The sequence below is a fragment of the Aotus nancymaae genome, unplaced genomic scaffold (assembly GCF_030222135.1).
Source record: "Aotus nancymaae isolate 86718 unplaced genomic scaffold, 86718_ANA_hifiasm-v0.15.2.pri h1tg000025l, whole genome shotgun sequence".
Classification (NCBI taxonomy): Eukaryota; Metazoa; Chordata; class Mammalia; order Primates; family Aotidae; genus Aotus; species Aotus nancymaae.
In genome coordinates, this window is record NW_026988438.1 from 397,857 (window position 1) to 420,474 (window position 22,618).

Below are 22,618 nucleotides of genomic sequence, written 5' to 3' on the forward strand. Positions count from 1 at the left end.
CCCAGCACTTTGGGAGCTTAAGAAAAGCGGATCACCTGAGGTCAGGAGTTCAAGACCAGCCTGACCAACAGGGTAAAACCCTGTCTCTACTAATATTACAAAAATTAGCTGGGTGTGGTGGCAGAAGCCTGTACTCCCAGCTATGGAGGCTGAGGCAGGAGAATAGCTTCAATCTGGAAGGCAGAGTTTGCAGTGACCCAAGATTGCACCATTGCACTCCAGCCTGGGCGATAGAGCAAGACTCTGTCTCGAGAAAACAAAAAAAGATGAACTTGGAATAAACTCTGAAGCCTGTGCAACTAATAGCAAAACATAAAACAACAGAACCTAACCTTTGTTATATGTGGAGGTAGATTCAACAGACCCTTGATAACCTTTGTTATATGTGGAGGTAGACATTCAACAGACCCTTGATAACCGATCAGAACAATGTGAACCGACAAAATGTAACTGCTTCTGTTGAAGAAACAAGAAAAACAAAAACTGGTTGTTAAACAAGCAGCAGTAAGACTCTCAAAACTAGTAGAATAAAAGCAGAGTCCACATTTCCAGCTCTTATTCTGTCATCAGGAACAAAGCCAGTATCCTCATGGCCCTCCTTGATCTCAGCAGTAAGAGGAGCACAGCCACGTGGGGATGAATCTGATGAAAATGATACGGTGTACGTATAGATCATGCAGAGTAGTGAATGTCAATCAAATCATTGTGATACAAATTTAAAGTCAGACATTTAGGTTTATGTTTGATAAAACCTTGCTTTGCTTTAAAAAAAGAGCTATAGAGAAAGGGTATTAACAAATTAACTGTTGAAAGTCGAATTCTGAACAACAATTTAGGAAGGTACTGAGGGTCTAGATCTCAAAGAAGGCCCTTGGCCACTTCCCACTTCTTAGCTTGACAAGTCTTAAATGCAAAGACAGTATAATGTGGAGTACAAGAGCCAAAAAGCAAGAAAACTTGAACCATGATAACGGGGACTCAAGAACAACATAGAAATAAAGTGGTTGTGTAATATTTTCTTTTTAAATATATTTTGTTAAATGGTTCACAAACTTTAGTTGTTTGCAAAGACTTATCTAAATGTCTGTATATGTGAATAACAAAGGAGAGAATGCAAAAGGAGCACTAGAAATAGAAATAATTCCTGTTAAAATGTATGTTTCTACTTTTCTAAGAGAATGACATTCCACCTACTTAATTGTATGGATGGGTACATCCTTCTGAAGAGAGGACGAAATTGCTGTATCAAGTATAATTTTGGCTTGTGTCTTGTCCTGACCAAAGAGAGAGAGAGAAATCAAGGGGAGGGAAAAGGAAATAGAAAGCCAATTATATGCTGATTTGCTAATGTTATTTTTCAGATTAAATGCCACTTCAAATTACAAAACCTCTGGTACTTGAAGCTGTCAGTTTTCTGAGCACTTTCTTGGGAAGTCCTGTCTTAGCAAAGAGAATGTTGAAAAACAGGGCCCCTCAGGGGGCCAAGGAAACTTTGACAGAGGCTTAACAGTCCTTGAAATTATATCCCCAAACCTTAGAGAGCCTGCTGATTCAGTGGGAAAGGACATAAACTGAGCAAGTTATAAATAAACTCTTTTATCAGAGGCGATGGTGTCATGGTGACTTCAAAGACCAAACCATGGATAGTAAGTTCTCTGATGTTCTGAAGACAGTAAGAACTTTATTATATTGGACAGGTCATTCTTGGACCTAAGCTGAAATTTGATAACACTAGTGGGTTTTTTTCTTCTATCTGTACAATTTTGAATTAATTTCTAGTCAATCAAGGTAACTAATGCGTATCATTAAATTTTAAAGAACAAGATAATGTATATTTTATAATACATTATTACTGTTTCTGTCTCACAAGAGTAAAGATTTTTCCAGTGTACAATATCACCTTACATAATGCTCTCCATAGTAAAAATCTATTTTGGATAGCAAGTTTTTGAAGTGGCACAGAATAGATTACCTCAACCCTGCCCTGTATAACTTATCATCTACAGTGTGCCCTTCTGGGTCCCAGAGTAATCATGAGGGAAATAAGACAAAAGTGGGACTCTTGCTAGTTAGACTGAGTTAGTTTCCTGTGCAATGACTTTAGAGTCTAAGAGAAGAACAAAGATAAATGTTATGTAATAGTAGCCAATAAATTTGTTATTGGAAAGATAAATATGCATAGTTATCCCTTGGATATAGAAAGATTTTTAAATGTTAGCTAGAAAATAAAATTCAAAGAACTTTTTGAAAAATATTCAAAGTACAGTTTAAAAAGCCCTTGTAGAACAATTTGAAGTCTAGCTACCTCAAAATACACTGTGAGGGAATTAAGCAGTTCAACGCACAGAAAACACGTCATGCTGTATTGAAATTGCTAGCACATTAGACAACCAGATATAAGCTGTGGCCCTCACGTATAGGTTTACAGATTTTATAAAAGCCATACCAATAACCATTAAAAAATAAGACTTTAGGCTTTTGAATCTACTAACATGTATTAGAGAAATAATAAGAATAAATTTATGATGACATGGATATAAGTTATAGCAAAGATCTGTGCAGCATCTGCCAAACACACGAGTCTCATGAAGACTTAGTATGGGTGTATGTGTGTGTGTGCGTGTGCATTCGTTGCAAGGAAAACCTTGTCAGACATATATTCAAAGGAACTAAAAAATTGAGAATATTGTCATTGGCAAAGGAAAAGAAATAAGTTGAAGCCTTGCCAGCATCTGAGGAGACTAGCGGAAGGGGCTTCACTCCAAAGGATACAGAGCTTCTAATGCAGAGGTGTTAGGGTCATTTATGTCAGACAAAAAGTAAAGGAGAATAAGTAGAAAGACTTGCACCTGTGCCTTATACCAGGGAAGTCCTTAATTTACGCAGACAGAATAGCTAAATGTTGGGGACATACTCATGAATGCTGTCCTTTGCACATTTCTAGGAGATGCACACACTTTCTGCTAAAACATATAAATGTCATGTCACAGCCCTTCACAGAAAAGCAGAATAGACAGAATAGCAACATTCGCACAGGAGGCATGTGATTTTTAAACTAATATTTGTTGCTGCTTTGGTGTACTGAAAGAAGCATGTAAGCCACTGTGCTCTGTAACTCCTTCATGGCTTGGCAATGACGGCAGTGCTCTTTGTGGGCTACAAGATGACAGGCCAAAATTTCCAAAGAGAAGACCCACAACTTAAGTAACTAAATAATGGCAGATGTAAAGTGATGTGAAGGAGAATGTACAAGAAATGGAGGTAGAAGATGGCAGAGTTTTATCAGTAAACTTCTTCCTACTTAAGCGATTCTTGGTTTGAGACCTCAGTGAAAAGGAGGGAAAGGGAGAAAGGGCAACGGTGCCGGGGAGGGAGGCAAATTCTAAGAAGAAACAAGAACATTTACAAAGACTCTAAGGAAGAAGGATGGAGGAACAGAAAGACCTGTCTGGCGGGAGTGATCGAGCTTGGTGAGAGCAGCTCCAAACGATACGTATTGGAGAAGTGGACAGAGCCAGATGGAGAGAAGTGAGAACTGTATTCCAGCTGGTAAGAAAAGCCACGGGAGGATTTCATGCAGAAAAATCAGGATGGGATTCCTATTGTAAGATCGCACTGATGCTCCACCAAAGAGGGCAAATGGGGACACACGTGTGAGTTGCGAGTCACCTGGGCAAGAAGTGCTCCTTTGCCATGGCCCAGTTTTGGACCTTGCCTCCCCTCCCTTAGCCTCCTCGCTACCCAGCCTGTCTCTTGTCTTTTACCCACTTAGATGATCCTACACATAAGGGCCAACTGGATCTTTCTAAGGATGGAAATGTCCCGATGGTCCATTTTCCTTTGAGTAAAGTCGGTCATCAGCCCCATACAGAGAATCTCAAGGATGTGATTGCACCAGCCTAAGTTACTAACATGCCTTGCCCAAGTGAACGCAGTTCAAGGTGCTAGTGATTCAGTGTCCCAATTCAGTGTTTGGTTTTATTAAATTATATCATGAGGGGAAAGGCAAAACAATAAGACATTTTCCATCTAACGATAACTTGCATAAAAATTTTAAGAAAAAAGTGTTTTCTCTGATTTAATATTTTATGTTTTAAATTTTTCATGATTTTCAATTACAATTGTAAAGATGAAGGTTAATAAATGCAGAGTCATGAGACAGATAGAAATGCATTGCTATAATTAAGAACTCTATATTCTGGGGCATTGCAAGATCAATTACTTCCAGGTAAATTTCTCCCTCCACCTTCTAAAATCTGAAGCGATGGTGCCTCACATGACTGCAACATTGATGCTCCTGTCTTACGCCCTTTGCAATCACTCAAATTCAACATTAAGCATTTCAGTCATTGGTAAGTTTATTCATACCTAATAATTTAATAAAATTTTGAAATACTTTGGAAAAATCAGTAAGTGATCAAACAGAAACATTTTCGAAGATACTGTTGAGAAAGTAACTTATTTTTTATTGAGATTATTTTCTGTGGTTATGTATATAAGTGAAGTGTTTTAGTTGTCTGTGTTTAAAGGTATCACTTTCCACACGTAACGCGTGGTCAGTGAGCTCTCACTCTTTCCCTCCTTGGGAGCCTCTCTGTTCCATCTGGAAGAGAAGCCCTACCAGCCCCTCCTCCTTTCAGCCCAGCTTGCTGAAGGCCTCATAATATGATCAGCAATCCCAGCTGTGGCATTCTGAACAATACTCTCTTTTGTGGTAATTGTCAACTCCGCTTAAAGTAACCACACAGAAAAAAAAGTCCTAGATAATCTAAAAGTCTTCACCCTAAAGCAGCCCTCCTCAGCACCTGATAGACTACAGAGAAGGGGTCTGTGCTGATCATTTTGAGTTGAAGTAAAATGGATACATTGTAATACCAATGTAAACATTGTGATCTTAGGTGATAGTCACGTCTGCATAAGGCACGTACAGTCAAATTAAAACAAAATGAGGAGTACGCAAATTTTCTTTTTGACCATAATTAAATATCTCTTCTGAATATGTATATTGTACACAGAGAGGGAGCCTGAATGAATATTTTTAGCACATTCATTATATAGAAGGTGCTTCACATTTCCAGTTCAATTTAGCTCATACAATGCTATTGTAAAGTTACCTTCTTTTTACAAACAAGGAGTAAGACTTGAGTAAGAAATTAAAAGAGTCTGAAGCCAAGGCCCATAGCATGTTTTCACTTCTGTGTAGAAGGAGAAAAGATTTCCAAAAAACCTTCTCGTTGATATTGTTGAATAGGTGAAAAGAATATTCTTTGGGCAATATTGTTTCTCCTTTTACATTCAAGTAAAAAGAAACATAAGCATTCAAATTCTTCCTTTTCAACTTTACTGTGATACAATGAGTCCTGACTAAAGCATCTATTTAACTGACTTTGAAATATCATAGGAAAAATGCCAGCTAATTACTAAATAAATTTAAGAAAAAACAAAATAAACTTTGGTGGCCAGTTTTTTACTTTTATTTATTTTTTAAATTATCGATCCTCTGTGGCCGTTTATTTAAGAGTTTAAGCACACTGACGGACTAATGACTTCGTTATTTAATCATCGGTTAGGGGTTCCTGAAATAGATACTGCCCAACGAAAACCCATAGTACAACTTATTCATCATTTTTTCTCTAAAATTAATTAAAAGGAATTCTAATAACTTTTTGCTTTAATCTTTATTTAAATAATGTAATACATATTTCTAAATTGCACATGTATTTCTATAAATGATACTAATTTTATATGCAGATATATATATAAGAATCAATAGTAAAATCATGAAATACCTGGTTTTGATTTTTTTTTTTTTTTTTTTTTTTTGAGACAGAGTTTCGCTCTTGTTACCCAGGCTGGAGTGCAATGGCACGATCTCGGCTCACCGCAACCTCCGCCTCCTGGGTTCAGGCAATTCTCCTGCCTCAGCCTCCTGAGTAGCTGGGATTACAGGCACGCGCCACCGTGCCCAGCTAATTTTTTGTATTTTTAGTAGAGACGGGGTTTCACCACGTTGACCGGGATGGTCTCGATCTCTTGACCTCGTGATCCACCCGCCTCGGCCTCCCAAAGTGCTGGGATTACAGGCGTGAGCCACCGCGCCCGGCCTGGTTTTGATTTTTAAAAGTAAGCACAACTTTAAACTTACATTAATAGGGGGAAAAATCCACTGTAGTATTCCAGTGCTGGGTGGAATATTCCAGGCTCTACACATTACTCTATTAATGGACGATGAAAGGTAATAAATGGTAGAAATTTCAAGAAGATATTCTAATACTGACATCTATAAAACAAACTCAAGATTCCTAATCTTCTCAACACTAATTGAGTTATATTATTGCAATTGTTACATGGTTTATGTAATAACTAGAATTTAGGGAAACGATATAAATCTAACAATTGTGACATACAAATTTTGGTCACACTTTGTGATGATCTCATTCAATGGTTGCCATGGAAACACCAGTGAGCCCTTACGTATCTGGAATTATCTCCCCAATGTTTTCCTGTGATTTGTACAAACTAACAACCACAGTAGATTCAGAGTACGTTTGACAGTCACGTTCTATAAGAAACGACAAGCAGATCCTCAAAGATCTCTTATATTAAAAACAAAAGGTTTACGCCACCTCAGATCCATGAATACTGTAAAAAAAAAAAAAAAAGTCACTGGAAAATAATAATGTTAGTGAGGATGGAGAGAAATTGGAACCCTGAGCCTTGTTAGTGGGAATGTAAAATGATGTAGCCACTCAGGAAAACAATATGGCAATTCTCCAAAAATATGAAAATAGTTTACTATTACTATGTAATCCAGCAATTTTACTTCTGGATATATACCCAAAATAATTGAAAATATGGTCTCAAAATGTTACTTGTGTAGCCATGTTCACGGTAGCATAATTCACGATGATCCAAAGCTGAAAACAACACACACGTCCATCAATGCACGGATGTATACGCAAACTGTGGCATGCATACGCAACGGAATATTATTTAGCCTTAAAAAGGGAGGAAATTCCAACACATGCTATGTCATGGATGACACTCAAGGATGTCATACTAAGTGAAATAAGCCAGCATAAATAATATATGATTCCATTTATATGAGGTACCTAGAGTACTGACATTTATAGAAACACTAAGTAGAATGTTGGTTGTAAGGGCTAGTGAGAGGAAAGAATGGAGAGTTTTTGTTTAATGAGTACAGAGTTTTAGTTCTGCAAAATGAAGAATTTTGCAAATAGAGAATAGTGATGGTTGTACAACAATGAGAATATACTTAACACTACTGATCTGTATGCTTAAAAATGGACAAGGTGGTAAGTTTTGTATTAAATGTATTTTATCACAATTAAACATAATAATAAATAGAAAATAACATTTCAAAATTCAGGACTACTTGCTATACCATGCATTGTACATCATTATGAGTATCTTAAGGTTGTTAATAATAGTGAACATTCATTGCGTGATTTCTATGTTCATCATTTACATATATCATCTTCTTTAGTTCTCACTCCAGAAGTGGGTACTATTATCCCAAGTTAGGGTAGGGAAACTAAATGGCAGAAAGGTGAGGTGCCTGCCCAAGGCCACACCTGTTGATAGTGAAGAACAGATTTGTATCCAAGACTATTGGCCTGCCAAACCCATACCGCTAAAGAAATGCTGATTTATTCAGCTAATTGTTGTTGTTGTTGTTTTTAAGTATAGAAAGAAAAGTATATGGAGACGTGTAATTTATTTAATAAAACCATTTATACCAAATCTTCCATCAGAGGCTTTATGTATTTATTTGTTGATAAAGCTGTAAGAATTTTACTCAGTATTATTCATTACATTCACAAATGAACATTTGGAAACGTAGGCATTGCTGATCAGTGCTAGGCCGGCGATCTGGTGGCTTGGGTAGCTGATATTTGTGTTTCTATTGCTGACACCACAGCTTTGGATATTTCTGAATCTTAAATATTTCATTAGTAATATGGGATAGCTTCATCTTTCACCTACAATATCGTGTATTGGAAAGTGCACTGCCATCAGAATCAAAGTATTACATTTTATTTGTTATGTGACTTTGGAAATGTCACGTCTTCAAGTCTTGCTTTCTTACTACAAAATGAGGGCTGTGTACAATCCTTTAAGGTGCATATTCATAACATATTTCAACAAAATAATCTAAGGATTGATAACAGTCACTATCTTGAGTTACTTAAATATTCTGGGTTGATATTAGAAATAAATATATTTTGAAATTAATACTTAGATATATAGCTGAATAAATATTGCTTTCCAAAATAAAACCTAAACAGATTTCACCAGAAAACATTTTTACCATGTTGGTTTCTTAATAGGATAATTTTTTATATTTATTCCTATTTTTAGAAATACCACCAGGAAAGGCAAGGAATTTATTAGCCTGCAATTCACTTTCTTTATTTTCCCCTTGCATATCATGGTGACGCTCCTCATTCCATCATTCTATCACCATCTTGACAGTCTCCAAGCAATATTTCATCCTTCCCTTTTCATCACCATCCTTATTTTGTACATTCCTTCAAGAAGCAAAAACAACTCTGTTCTCTCGAACACAAATAATTTAAGAAATTCCTATATACACACAAAGTGCAGCCTGTTCCACTTCTCTTCTTGACAGCTCGCATTTCTATGCAGTTCCATTTCTCTTGTTGAATGTGGGAAGCTTGGTTGCCCCCATCTCAAGATACATTTCTGCTTAGTGTGTTATCCATCCTCTGTTTGCAGTGAACAAGATATTCGCTAATCAGTGAAGAGACACTAAACTAGTAAAGGATGGTCCTCTCAAGTCTTTTACAGGCATTTCCTCAGGGGCTAGAGAAAATATCATGATGAATTCAATGAAGACAGAATTTGTTACAGTCTTTAGAATTTGCAAATGGCAAATTCAATTCAATGCATTTAATGTCTCTTGAGTTCCTCCAAGTTTTCTATATATGGTGCATGGCTTTGTTTTTAATTAAATATAATCCTACTTCAACTTTTTGACCAATATTACTTGTTATATAAATCAAACCTTAAAAAATAAAACAAAAATCCCTCCATAAGAAATTTATTCTCTTACAAAGCTACGTGCATATATACACACACACACCCATCTACATATGTACATATATATTGACATTAAATCTAACATTTTAGTTAATTGAATGTTGGCCGTCTATTTCCACAAGTTCAAAAGTACAGTTTTCAGTGCAAATTAAAGATTTGTGAGTAGATCCTCACAAACTGAGAAGACAGTTTATGGTTCTCCCTACCCAAAGAAAAATCACTAATTTGTAGGGTGAGCTGTTGTGGAAGCATGTTAGGCGCCTGCACCGTTGCATAAAAAGCTGTCCCTGGCATTGCTATTCTCACTTGCAATCTTCCCACCCACAAAAGAATGAGATTGGTAGAAATTTTTCTTCAAAGGGGAAACATTGGACCAATGGCTTCGACTGCTCTCCCAAATCCTTTTTCTAAACTGCTTATGATTAAATTCTCTTCAATTTTAGACAGTACATATAAGTACATAAGTTAGAAGATTTGTTACATAAAACTACATATGAGAATTATTTGGAAGCAGTTTGATCAAATTTTATATTACAGCCTATGTATTCTGTTTCAAGATTGAAAAAAAGAGTATTTGTATATTTGCATAAATATGTATTAGATTATATAATGATTGCATGAGTAAGATTGGAACAAAACGGCTTCTAATGTTCTAACTTCTTTAATAGAAGAGTTAAGCAAATCAGTGAAACTGCCAGAAACACATAAGGATGCTTTTGATCCTTGCACAACCTCAAAAATGACCTGAATGTCACCAATGTGAAAGTTCAGAAAAAACAGGGTTCAAGCAGCTTAAGAATTGATAACACTAGTAATTAGGATGTATTGTAAAAATAGGTTCCTTCACTTCATTCGTAAAACTTTGTAAAAGATGTGTATCAGAGTGCCCATGAGTATGTTCAGTTCATAAGGAAATCTTAACAAAAAGGAACGAAGACATCTGTCTTGTAAGAGCCTGCACAATGTCTCCAATTAGGTAAATCCTCTCATTGCATTTCTATTCTTTAAACCCATTATACAGTCACTTAGATAATTATTATTAAAAACAAACCTCTCGATTTATCTAGAAGAATGGTTCTTATCTTCTTTTGGAAACATAGTACTTCATATTTTAACTTCTCTCAAGGACCTTAATTGTCAGCAATTTGTCACTAAATCATCTGCAAGGACACTACACACACACACAAAAGTACAGATAGGAATTCGAGGTGGATTAAGCATTTCAATTAATCATTCATTTCTGCTTTCAATTATTTCATACCAAGGGATTTGGCTTTCAAATATTTCAGTCTGATATCCTCCATGTAAGAATACTTACTCCATGAGGAAGAAAAAAATACTTAAACATTAAGGTGCAGAAAATAATTATTTTGAGGTGAAACAATTAATCTCACTTTTTGCCTGGACTGGATATCACAATGTGAACTGACACTAATAAACACTTGGTTACAAAACAGAGAAGTAATTGTTTCCCATGTTTACCCACATACTAATATTTTCCCATATTAATGGATCTTGTTTCTTACTTTCACTGATTTTTTTCACCTCTCACCTGCAACCAACAGAACCGTTTATAATGATTTTTGAATTGATGAATTGATAACTGTTTTACGTATAGGCTTACAAAGTCATTTTCTCTCTGTGGTTCCTAAGAAAAGTCACATATTCTCTACAAACTCCAAGGAATATTTATTGTAGAATCATGTAGAGAGAGTATTTGTTTTCTTATCAAAGAAGTAAGTTTAGACAGTACATATAAGTACATAAGTTAGGGAATTTGTTACATAAAAACAACATATGAGAATTATTTGGAAGCACTTTGACCAAATTTTAAATTACAGCCTATGTTATTCTGTTTCAAGATTTAAAAAAAAAAAAGAGTATTTGTATATTTGTATAAGAACTAAGAACTAAGAATGTAATTTAAGAACTAAGAATATAATTTAAGAACTAAGAATATAATTCATTGCATAGGTAAAAAGGGCTTAACTTAAGAACAACTGTTTTCTGAGAACACACTGCATTTTCTGGGAGTGCTCTGATGACCGCTAGTCTCTCTCTCGTTCTGGGTGGGTTGCATTCCACGGCTGACGTACGTAAGTTTTGTATTTCATTCAGATGTCACCATTAGGGATGTTGGTTTTTCAATGATTTAGTCTTGGAGACCCAACAAATCTGCAGCCAATGAAAACTCATTTTTTTAGTTTCATGCCCAAAATATATCATCATGTAACCTAAAAAGATCATAGTTTTATTGCAGTATCAGATGGGCTAAGTTTGTTACCTCCCAGCAGATTAACCTCCAAGTCTGTACCAATTCATTAAACATGCACATCAGTCACCATACTGCAGCATAATTTATTGCAATTAAGCACTTCTGTGTTGGAGAACCCAAAGAAGACTGACCATTATCAGTGCTGTTAATGGTTTTCTGAACAGTTGCCAGTTCATTCACCCTACCCACCCTTCAATAATAAAATAATTTTGACAAAGGGCCCATGTTTCAACATTTTTAATAAAAACAAAATAGAAAAACCATCAGTAACTGAGTAGTAAAGTTTCCTTTCTCTTTCTTCCTTGCCAAAACTAACAGAAAAGAAAATGTCAGTCTGGCTCCTTGCCAAAAAAAGAGGAAATTGAATGGTCTCAGTTCTTATTCTTTGACTAGTAGCATTGTGTACACAGAATGCTTGGCTCTTGGGTTCATTTTGACAGAACTGAAACAGAGATAAGACGTTTTGAGGACTCCATTCTGCAATTTATAGACCTTGATTCTGTTTAAGATCTTTCAGTACCACATAACAAATCAACGTGATTTAGAAAATAATGTTGTTTCTGCCATTGACATAAGCCATATGTGAACTGCTAAGCTACTATGCAAGCCACAGCTATAAATTTTGGTCACTTGCAGGAGAATCCTCATTATTTGGGGCCTCAAATAATTCAAACCATTATCATCATCTTGAATGATGTCTCACTAAATTGCTGTCGGTAATGAGCTAAAAGGTTTCTCACACTAAGGGAAGATAAAGTTGTTCTGAAATAAATTTCCCAGGTAATTTATTCAGAATGATAGGACCATGACCTCTGTTTAAAAAAATAAAACAGATTCTGATATATTAAAATCGTTCATGTCCCATTCACAGACACAATGAATATAATCTAAGGAATACAAATATTAGACAATGTTCTATTCAGACAGTACAGCTATTAATTACACACACACACACACACACACAAAATCTTATGTGACAATTTGTCCTTCTACAAAAAACAAAATGTGTTCTTTCTAAGCTGTTAAACTTACTCCACATGTCCTACTGAGAAGAAACCAGAATGCTCATCACTTTAGCTGGAAATGGCTAAAATAATGTATGTGGCAAAAAGCACAGATCAGATAGTGACTTTGTGACTTTCTACTTGTTATCCTCATTCTACAATACGAAGCCCAGTACTGCTATGGCTCAGCCAGGAGGAATCTGATCTCACATAAAAAGAAATCCAAATATTTAGACCCTCTTCAGATTAAGTCAATTCTGTTTTTGGTGTATGTACATGTATTTTTTAAACTGTATGCAATCAGAAAGTATTTTTAACATAATTCATTATTAAGCTTCATTTGTAAATACGTGAGGGGAGGAAGCTGTGAGATTAGACAAATAAAATGAGATTACAATAATGCATCAAAATCAAGATTCCAAAGAATACTCAAGGGCTATAGTCTCAAAAGCCATCTTAAGTGGAGTTCTAGTCTCTCTCCATTTCTTCTTTTCTTCTCTTAAAAGGGCAGTTTTACCCAAAACTGGTCAGTTCTTTTACATTTGTACAAAAAAAACATCCAATTCAGCCAACTTTTAAAGTCAGTCCAAATCCACCTTCATAATAACTATACAAGATGTATTCAACTGCTCTACAGAAATTATTTTTATTCCCACATGTAGGAATTTTAGATTCAAAATACATATTCAATCACTTTAAATATCCATATAATCATTACAAGGCTATAATCAATAACTTATCTGTATTAAGATTTTTTTTTTTCAAAATTAAATACTTTAAGATGATTGGTTAAAGATAATTCCCTATTTAGTAACAAATACCAAATAAGGAGGTCTAAAATTCTTGGTGTGAAAAGTAAATATTGTCAAAAGCCAACCTTATAAAATACAAAATAGATACTGAACTAGGATTTTAAATTAATGTCTATCCTTTTATCTAAAAAAATGATTTTTTCAATTTTAAAATTGCATAGAACACAGTTTAAAATGTCATTTACACAGTTAAAAAATTATATAAAAAGTTAATTTTGTCTACTAATTTTATGTAACACAGAACGTAAAACACATATGATTTTTGTATTTATTTTTATTTATTTTTCTATAATACCTTGTATTAGGAATGGAAGAAGAAATATATTAGAAGCCTAAAAGATGAAAGCATTTACAACAAATTTAAGAAAAGAAAAGAAATATCCAGTAAGGGTCATAGTGACATTGGTCAAATGGGAAATTTTAAGGTTTGTTATGAATTAAATTTAAGCTGGGAAAGAAAAGAATTTGGCTGTCAAACATGGAGTGGTTTTCCAGAGTGGAATGTGTGGGATAAAAAGCAGGAGGTTTGAAATGCACCCCACAGGTAGAAGGGAGAGAAGCCAGGCAGAGTAGTCATTAAGGTGGAAGTTGGGTCAAGTTACCAATTAAGAGGAGTTTAAATAAAACCTGAGTGTGAAGTGGTAGTTTTCAAATTATAAATATCCTTGGTTAGGATATATCATAGAGGGTAATGCAACCAAGTAGAGTGGTATATGATTGCCGTAACTTATATTATCATCTCATTTTTAAATGAATGGTCTTGTGCTAATGTTGGGTTTGAGAATCAGAAAAGAAAGTGGGAACTATACTTGATTAATATCCAGTTTGGGGAAGAAAATGTAAATGATGGTGAAATTATTACCATGACATTTTTTACATGGCACTGAATGACATGTAGATTAGAAAATGTTTCCAAAGAATTACCTGTGAGTAGGTAGCGCTTACAGGCATATGTATACACATCTATATATATACGTGTGTGTGTATATATGAGAGTATCTCATTTAAAATAACGCATTGAGATATATAATATATACACATATATTATACTGAGATATATAATATGTATATGCATATACATGCATATATTATGTTTATATGCATTTGTATATATATAATATATATCTTAAAATAGGTTATTTTAAATGAGATACTAATACAGTTTGCTACATTACAGTCGAATTAAAAAAAAAAATCCCATGATGAGGCAGGATCCTGCAAAACATCAACCTTTGCTCATTTATGCCTCTGGAAGCAGATAGTTTGTTTCCTTACACCCTGTTTTCCCAACCCTATCCAATCCTGCTCTAAGCATAAGAGTACTATAACGTCAATCCCTAGAAAACGGTACCTGCAAGTCCTGCTTCAGAGCTGCAAGAAGGAGCTGGCATTTTGAGCTGGTTACAGAGAATACAGACTTTGCTGAAAAGGTCTATGTGGAAGTTGGGTGACAGGTGGCAAAAGAACTTCTAAGAGAAGCAAGACAGTGCTGAAAAAATTGCTTAGATGCTAAAATACTTGATTCCCTCCCACCCTCCCTCCCTCCCTTCCTTCCTTTCTTCCCCTCCTTCCTCCCTTCTTACCTGCTTTCCTTTCTTCCTTTAAAATTTCTGGTTTTCTCTCTGCCTCCCTCCCTTTCTGTCTCCCTCCCTCCCTCCCTTTGTTCCACTTCTAATAGGGGGAAGTAACTTTAACTACCAAGTAATTATCAAGAAAAAATTTTAAGCTGCTGACTTTGAAAATTACCAGATCCTCCCCGACCCTTCAGTATACTTGAACTGAACTGACCAATATTTTTTCTATGACCAAATTAGACAAAGGATTAAGACCATTGTCATTACTGTTTTTCCCTTCTGTTTAATTTTAACATAACTTTACACACATGAGAGGAGGTGAGGAGCGCATCTGTTATCATTGCCCTGTAACTAACTGAAGTTCTTAGTATTCCCTTGCCTTTTGTCCGCCTCACAGATGTTCAGGCCAAGGACGCCAGAGTGGATCTCTGATGCTCACAGTATCCACGAAATCATGAATACACTGTAGCACCGATGACATTTTAAATCACGAATGCACTGTAGCATCAATAAGACCTAAAAAACTAAACGGTGTGAAACTTAATTTATCCGCCCCAGAGTGATTAAGAGTAGAGTTTAGTCTGCCAGGATGCAAGCCTCTGATTCCACAGAGTCTAGGTACTAAAGGCTTGAGCTGAACTCTCCCTCAGATACACTTACACAAGTCGTTTACGGGGGAATAAAAAAAAAGCTATCATGAGTTACACATTTTTTATCTATCATTATTCTCTTTTATGGGTGCATAATTTTTTGGGTAAAAATGCTCTGGTTTGTCTGAAATTTTCTCCTTTGGCATTACACCATTCTTCAGAAAGACTTGGATAAATAGTGGGTCAACTGCCTTAGAACTAAGATTATATTTTTTATTACGAAATACTTAAAGGATTGAACATTTTTATTTTGAAGCTGAAATTTGTATTGCCATGGTTTCTTTCCTCTTCCAGGCTAAACTATCTCCTCTTCCAAGGTGAGTCCCCTTGAAAAGTTACCACGGTCTTTTCTTGTTACTAGACTATTTTAACTTTAAAAAAGAATTTAAGCATATTGAGAGAGAATAATAACTCACAAACTATTAATCTGAAACCTTTACTCCAGACGAGTGTTCTTTCTTATAGTCAGTGAATTCTGCATGTGTATGTGTCTTTCCCCAATTTAACTGCAATTCCATGATGCCAAGATCCATCTGTGATCTCGCTGTTTCTCCCATGACACCAGGAATAATACCGAGCATGTGATAGGTCCCCCAAAATATTACTGATTCCCTCAAACCCAGGAAGATATCTTACTCTCCTGAAATCGCTTATCATTTACAAGTTGACTTCAGTTTTACCAAACTAAATAACATTCATGGGATCTGAAAATATAAACTTAAAATACGTGGGACATGTGAGACTGAAATTTTATCGTTGATTTTGCAGGTAAAAGATGAGCAAATAAAACCATGCCATTAATTGAGAGGCAAACTTGTCATGAGTCTCATACAGGTGCAGGTGACCGCTGGTTGTGTTATAAATGGCAGGGAACGGGAAACCTTCCTAGGAAAGCTTGTACCTTACATCAGGCCACTGGGTTTTTACACAGACATTTGACTAAGATGGAATCTGCTGCACTGGGGACCCACTCCAAGGGAAATAATAATGTCCTACTATAAAGACACCACACGGGAGCCTCAATAAAGTTGTTCAATATCTTCAACCTTTTTCCTTCTTCACGTTCCACCCCATGCTGGGCATATATCATTATGGAACACATTCTCATAAAACTTTCCCTCTTTCACTTGGCCCCAGAGGATTGCAAGTAGCTCAGTTTTCAAGTTTCAAAAAACTTTTGGTAAAAGCTAAGGCAGAAATGACAAAAAAATGTCACTCAAATACATCATATGCGTTTAATAATTTTTGCCTGAGGAGTCACTAGCAAATATAATAGCTAGTTATGACTGTAATGCATATATTTATCCCAGATAATATGAGATTTGCATGTGTGTCCTAGACTTGGAGGTTTACTGGAATAAAAGCATTTTCCCCCAGAATCTTTTTTGGAAATTTCATTTCACAGTCCTCTGCCAAATATATATTTTTTCAATATCTTAAAAGTTTTACTTATTATCACTCGAGTTAATAATCACAGAAGCTGCAAGTAATTAAAAAATAAAATTAAACTATATTCCAAAGCTTCTTGGCAGTCTCTGAAACACAACAAAGAAAGTTGTTCATTTTAATGGTCTCATAAAAATAGAAATTGTCAGCCCCATAGAAATATGAACAAATTTTAAACAAATCCCCATGACACACGTTGATCTATGTAACAAACCTGCACATTTTGTACATGTAACCCTGAACTTAAAAGTAAAAAAAAAAAAAAGTCAACAAATTTGAAATTAGATATTTCAAACTGTGCTATTTAGACCACTATGTGGAATCCAAATGCTATGAGATGCACATAACAAAAATAGGCCACCTTCTCTTTGAATCAATAGACGGTGTAAATACCAAAAAGGTAGAGGCCAAGTCTGTTCACTTCTCTTCTCTACACTGCAAGCCTAGGACAGTGTCAAATGAATTTTAGAAGTGTTTCTGAGACGAATGAATGAATATTCCACAAACACATTAATAGGTTTTTCACATAGAAGCAGAGATGAGATGAAAGAAGTTAAAAAATCTAAAGACCCTATCTCAATATTAAATATTCTCAGTTACTAAAGCCAATCTCCAGAAGCTTGAACTAACATGCATTTATTTGAGTGTGTGTGTATATGTGTGTGTATGTGTATGTGTGTGTATGTGTGTGTGTATGTGTGTATGTGTGTGTATGTGTGTGTATGTGTGTGTATGTGTGTGTGTGTATGTGTGTATGTGTGTGTATGTGTGTGTATGTGTGTATGTGCGTGTATATGTATATGTGTGTGTATGTGTGTGTATGTGTGTGTATGTGTATGTATGTGTGTGTGTGTATGTGTGTATGTATGTGTATGTGTGTATGTGTATGTGTATGTGTGTATGTGTGTGTGTATGTGTGTGTGTATGTGTGTGTGTATGTGTGTATGTGTGTATGTGTGTGTATGTGTGTGTATGTGTGTGTGTATGTGTGTATGTATGTGTATGTGTGTGTATGTGTGTATGTGTGTGTCTATGTGTATGTGTATGTGTGTGTATGTGTGTGTGTGTATGTGTGTGTATATGTGTGTGTGTGTATGTGTGTGTGTGTGTATGTGTGTGTATAAACGATATCAGTCAAGTTGATTGTGACCTAGTCACAACTTCTCACCCTTATTTTACAGGCAGAGAACAGAGATTATTCATTAACGAATATATTGTTCTCTTTATAACATTTGTTTGTATAGGTTGAATATGTCTTATCCGAAATGCTTACGACCAAAAGTGTTTCAGATTTTAATTTTTTTTTAAGTTTTAGATTATTTGCAAATGCATAATGAGAAACTTGGGGTTAGGACCCAAGTCTAAACACAAACTTTTTATGTTTTATATACATCTTATGCACATAGCCTGTAGGTAATTTTATTCAACAGTCTTAATAATTTTGTGCATGAAACCAAGTTTGTGAACATGAAGCCCTCAGAAACAAAGGTGTCACTATCTCAGCCACCCATAGGGCAATCTGTGGTTGTCCGGCATCACTATCATTCCTGACTCTGAATTTATATGTTACCTATAAGCAATCATTTTCTTATACCTATTCACACATAAGTACTTAACAGTAAAAACTATGACATACCGTGAATACAATGATAAAAACAACGTGTTCTGGATAAAGAAGCAGCCCAGTAGCATGACCAGATTACCTGTGTCAGCTGTCAAACAACAGCGACAGCGAACAGTGGCGGGCTTTCCGTCCCCACCTACAGTGCTGTGCTTTCATGAAAAGGTTGCTGCGCACTGTATTGTTTTTTTTTTTTTAGGGGACAAGAAACATCAGAAGGAGTTGAGGGACCAGGAACTGGGTCCTGCAGGGATGAGGAAGCATCCTGCTGGATGGCTTTTTAAAATGCTTCCTCCAAAGTCATCTGCCTCATTAATAATGGTTTTGTTTTAAAGAACTTTTTGATTTTATAAACTTACATAATTTATTTTTCTGTTATGTATGACCACCACACACTTTCACCATGCAATTTAGACTCTTTTTCTACAGTTAACAACGTCATTTTCATTGCCACTGTTATCACAATCACCCTGGTTCGGAACCTTTCCCTGGCTATTTCACCATGTGTTAAGAAATTAACAACTGGAGCTTGATTACCGATGTTAAAACCTTCTTCAATATTCACTTCTGCCAGCTTACGGAAGGACTTCGAAGGTACGGTGTTTTGCATATGTCAGGAGGTTGGACATCATTTCTTTCCCACTCGGCATATGAAATCCTTCAACGTTGCCACCTTTTTCGCCATCATCACTGAATACAGTTTCAGGCCAGAGACTGTGCCAGGCATGCACAACTGTGTCTTTAGTCACGACGTTCCAAGCATCGGCACCAGTGTATACAGCATCCCTCATGCTAAACTGTTCTGAACATCATTAACAGGCACACCTCTGTGCACTGCTGCCAGCAGGATGTTTGAGAAGCTGTTTTTATATTTACTCTTCACCAATCCAAGAATACCCTGGTCACTTCGTTGAATTAATAAAGTCACATTTGGAGGAAAATACATGGGATAAATGTTATTTTTGACGAGAATTTCAGCTGGAGGATGAGTAGAAAAGTTGTCAAGGCATAAGGAAATCTTGCAGTGGTCATCCAGTCCAGCTTCCCTGCAGTAAGGCCAAGCCACTATGTCAAATGTTGATGAATCCAAGCAGAAAAGCAGAGTCTCTGATGACCCATACCTTCGGGTTAGCATAATGGTCTGTAACACATTCTTTCCTTGAGAACAGCAAGGATGTATGCATCGACACGTCTCAGCAGAACTATTTGGTCCTCGGCTTCCTCAGCTTCTACAAGGGCTATCTCACTGGTTGTACTCAGTGTCTTTCTGGGGTAGTAAAGCCGAAAGCATACTGTTTCATCAGCATTACCAGTTCATTATATATTCTGGTATCATATTTTTACCAGCGATGCCTTGCCATACTCAACAATGAATTTCTCTACTGTTTTAAGATCTCAGCAGCTGTTTTATACCTAATATCTTTAAAAATTTAATGTCCTGTCTTTTCAAATAATTCTGCAACCAGTCTGTTGAGTATTCAGAGTTCCCTTCAATTCTCAGTTCATGATAGATCTTTTCTTGTTTTACCATCAGCATACAATTAAGTGGATATGTTCACTGCAGCACTCTGGGATTCACTCTTTCAACACCTGACTGAGATCTTCATGTTCAGCTTTATGCCATGCTTCTCTATTTTTTGCTAACTTTTGTTCATCACTTTCAGAAAACCTTCAATAGTGTATTTCTTCAGGTTGTATGTGGAAGTCAGTCCAACACCATACTCTGTGTAAGACATGTCACACTACACCATTGCCCAGTTTCTTCAACAGCGTGACTTTCGGTGCTATGGATCAACATAAGTTCTTTTTTTCTTATTCCTGTTAGCCACTGGAGTATGTGCACACCTTTTTGACATTTTTAACAATGTATTTACACCACAGAGCACAGTGAGTAATGCCTGTAGGTGTTGGCCCCACATGGAGCATGATGAAGACCCCGCTGTTGGTTTATCCAGTCGGCACATGTGCCATTGTATTACCCTTTCTGGGTGTGCTTGCATTCGGGAATCTGGGTATGTGGGGAACAGATCTATCACAGCTGAAGCAGACTGGGAGGGCCTTTTTACCCTTGGGGATGCTGAATATACCATGTGTTGTGTGCCTGTAATTTAATGTGACCCAGCACATGAGATATAGTGTGAAATTTTTCACTTCTGGTATCATGTCCATACTCAAAAAGTTTCAGATTTTGGAGCATCTCAGATTTCAGATTTTTAGATGAGAAATGCTCAACCTCTATGCTGTAATATTGGCTGCCTTACAAAATAAACGAGAAAACAAAAAATTCTCCAGGCCCAAAGTATCCCTGAAAGAAACTTCTTCTCCATTTCTGTTTTCCTTTCTAAAGAAACTCCTGCCTGCTTAAAATGCTACTTCTATTCACTCTCTCCAATTTCTCACCTCTCATTCTTTATTCCACGAACCTTAGTTGGGTGCTCATCCCCTCTCATTATGGAAACCATTCCTTTAAAGATCTCCATTGAAGTTCTTCTTGCCGAAGCAGCTGATCGATGTTCAGTATTCATTTTACTTGATCTCTCTGCAGCACTGAACATGGAAGATATCCCCGTCTTCTTGGACACTTCATGCTCCAAGGGTTCACAGTTCCTAATTTTCTTCTTTGTCAATGGCCAAGACTTCGCATTCTCTCCTTTGCTGCTCCTTCTCTTCAGACATCCCTGTGTAACATTCAAGTAGAAATGCCCAGTAGATAATCCAGTCCTCTGTCTCATTCAAATGAGCTCACCACATTGGCTATTTTGCTAATCCTTGAATTGGCCAATTTCATTGTGGCCTAAGAACTTGCTTATTTTTTGTCCTCTCTGCTTAGAACATTGTTCTACCAAAGAGCTACATGACTCATTCCCTTGCTTCATGCATATCTCTACTTAAATATCACTGTGTAGCCCTTTTCTTCCTGGTCACTGCAAGGCCCTGACTCTGCTTCAGTTCCTTTATAGCATGTTATTAATAACGGCACGTCATCTATTTATTCATCTCTTTGTTTATTGTCTCTCAACTAGAACATAAGACCTGTGAGGTCAGAAATTCCATCTACTTCATTCACCACCACTTATTGGTACCAGACACAATGTGTGGCATACTAAGAAGCTCCATAAATGTTTGTTGAATGAATAAATAACAAAGAATAGCATCGCATTTAAGATACGCTGTCAGTATGTTTTATGTTTTGATAAGCCACTAACCTACCTTGATGTACATAGTCAATATACATTTTTTGGCATCTACAATCTACCTTGGAAATATTGTGAGCAAGGTACTACGTATGTGTGTGTGTGTGTGTGTGCCCACACTTACACGTGTGGAGGAGGGGATGTATCTCCACATTATATCCCTCAAGGAACTTACAGTTTATACGTACACAATTTAATTACAGCACGAAGCAATCTATGGCAGATGTAACAGATGAATTTACTTGTTCATTTATTCGACAAATATTTGCTGAATATCTTCAAAGAGCATACACTAAGACAGGCAACAAAAAAGTGGGAAGAAATGAAAAAGCAAAGAAGAGAAATGGTAGGAAATAGGCGGCAGTACGTTAGATGGATCTGACACGCAGGCAGCAGGTTGAAACTAAGAGAGTTGATAATAGACGAGATACGAAGGAGATTACAGTGCATTAAAAATACAGGAAGGAATAAAAATGAACGGAGTGACATTTCTAAACAAAAGCACCTGAAAAAGTATAGGCAGCGAAATAGCCCATCTAAAAAAGTATTTGTTTCAGCCGTTCCCTAGAGAAGGAAGATATTTCTGTTCAGACTACATAGTATGTAGCAAAGATGTAAACTCCAGGAAATTTATTTCAGGCATGAGGGGAAAAAAGCCAAACACCAAGAAAAATACATTCCAGATTATGACAATCAGATCAAATCATAATTTTATGAAATACTATGTATGTGGAAACATCCCACATCTCTTTTTATCCCAGATTTTTTTTAGAACCAAACTGGCAAAGTTTTCGTGGAGAATTATTGTCCTGTTTTGAATCTGTAATGGTAGGTATTACAGAATTGTCAAAAGAGGTTAACTTCAATCTTTGGCCATTTACATCCTTAGGCATTTTAAGAATCCCTTCACATGAATATCTGACTTTAACTTTGAAAATCTTTTCACTTTGAGCAA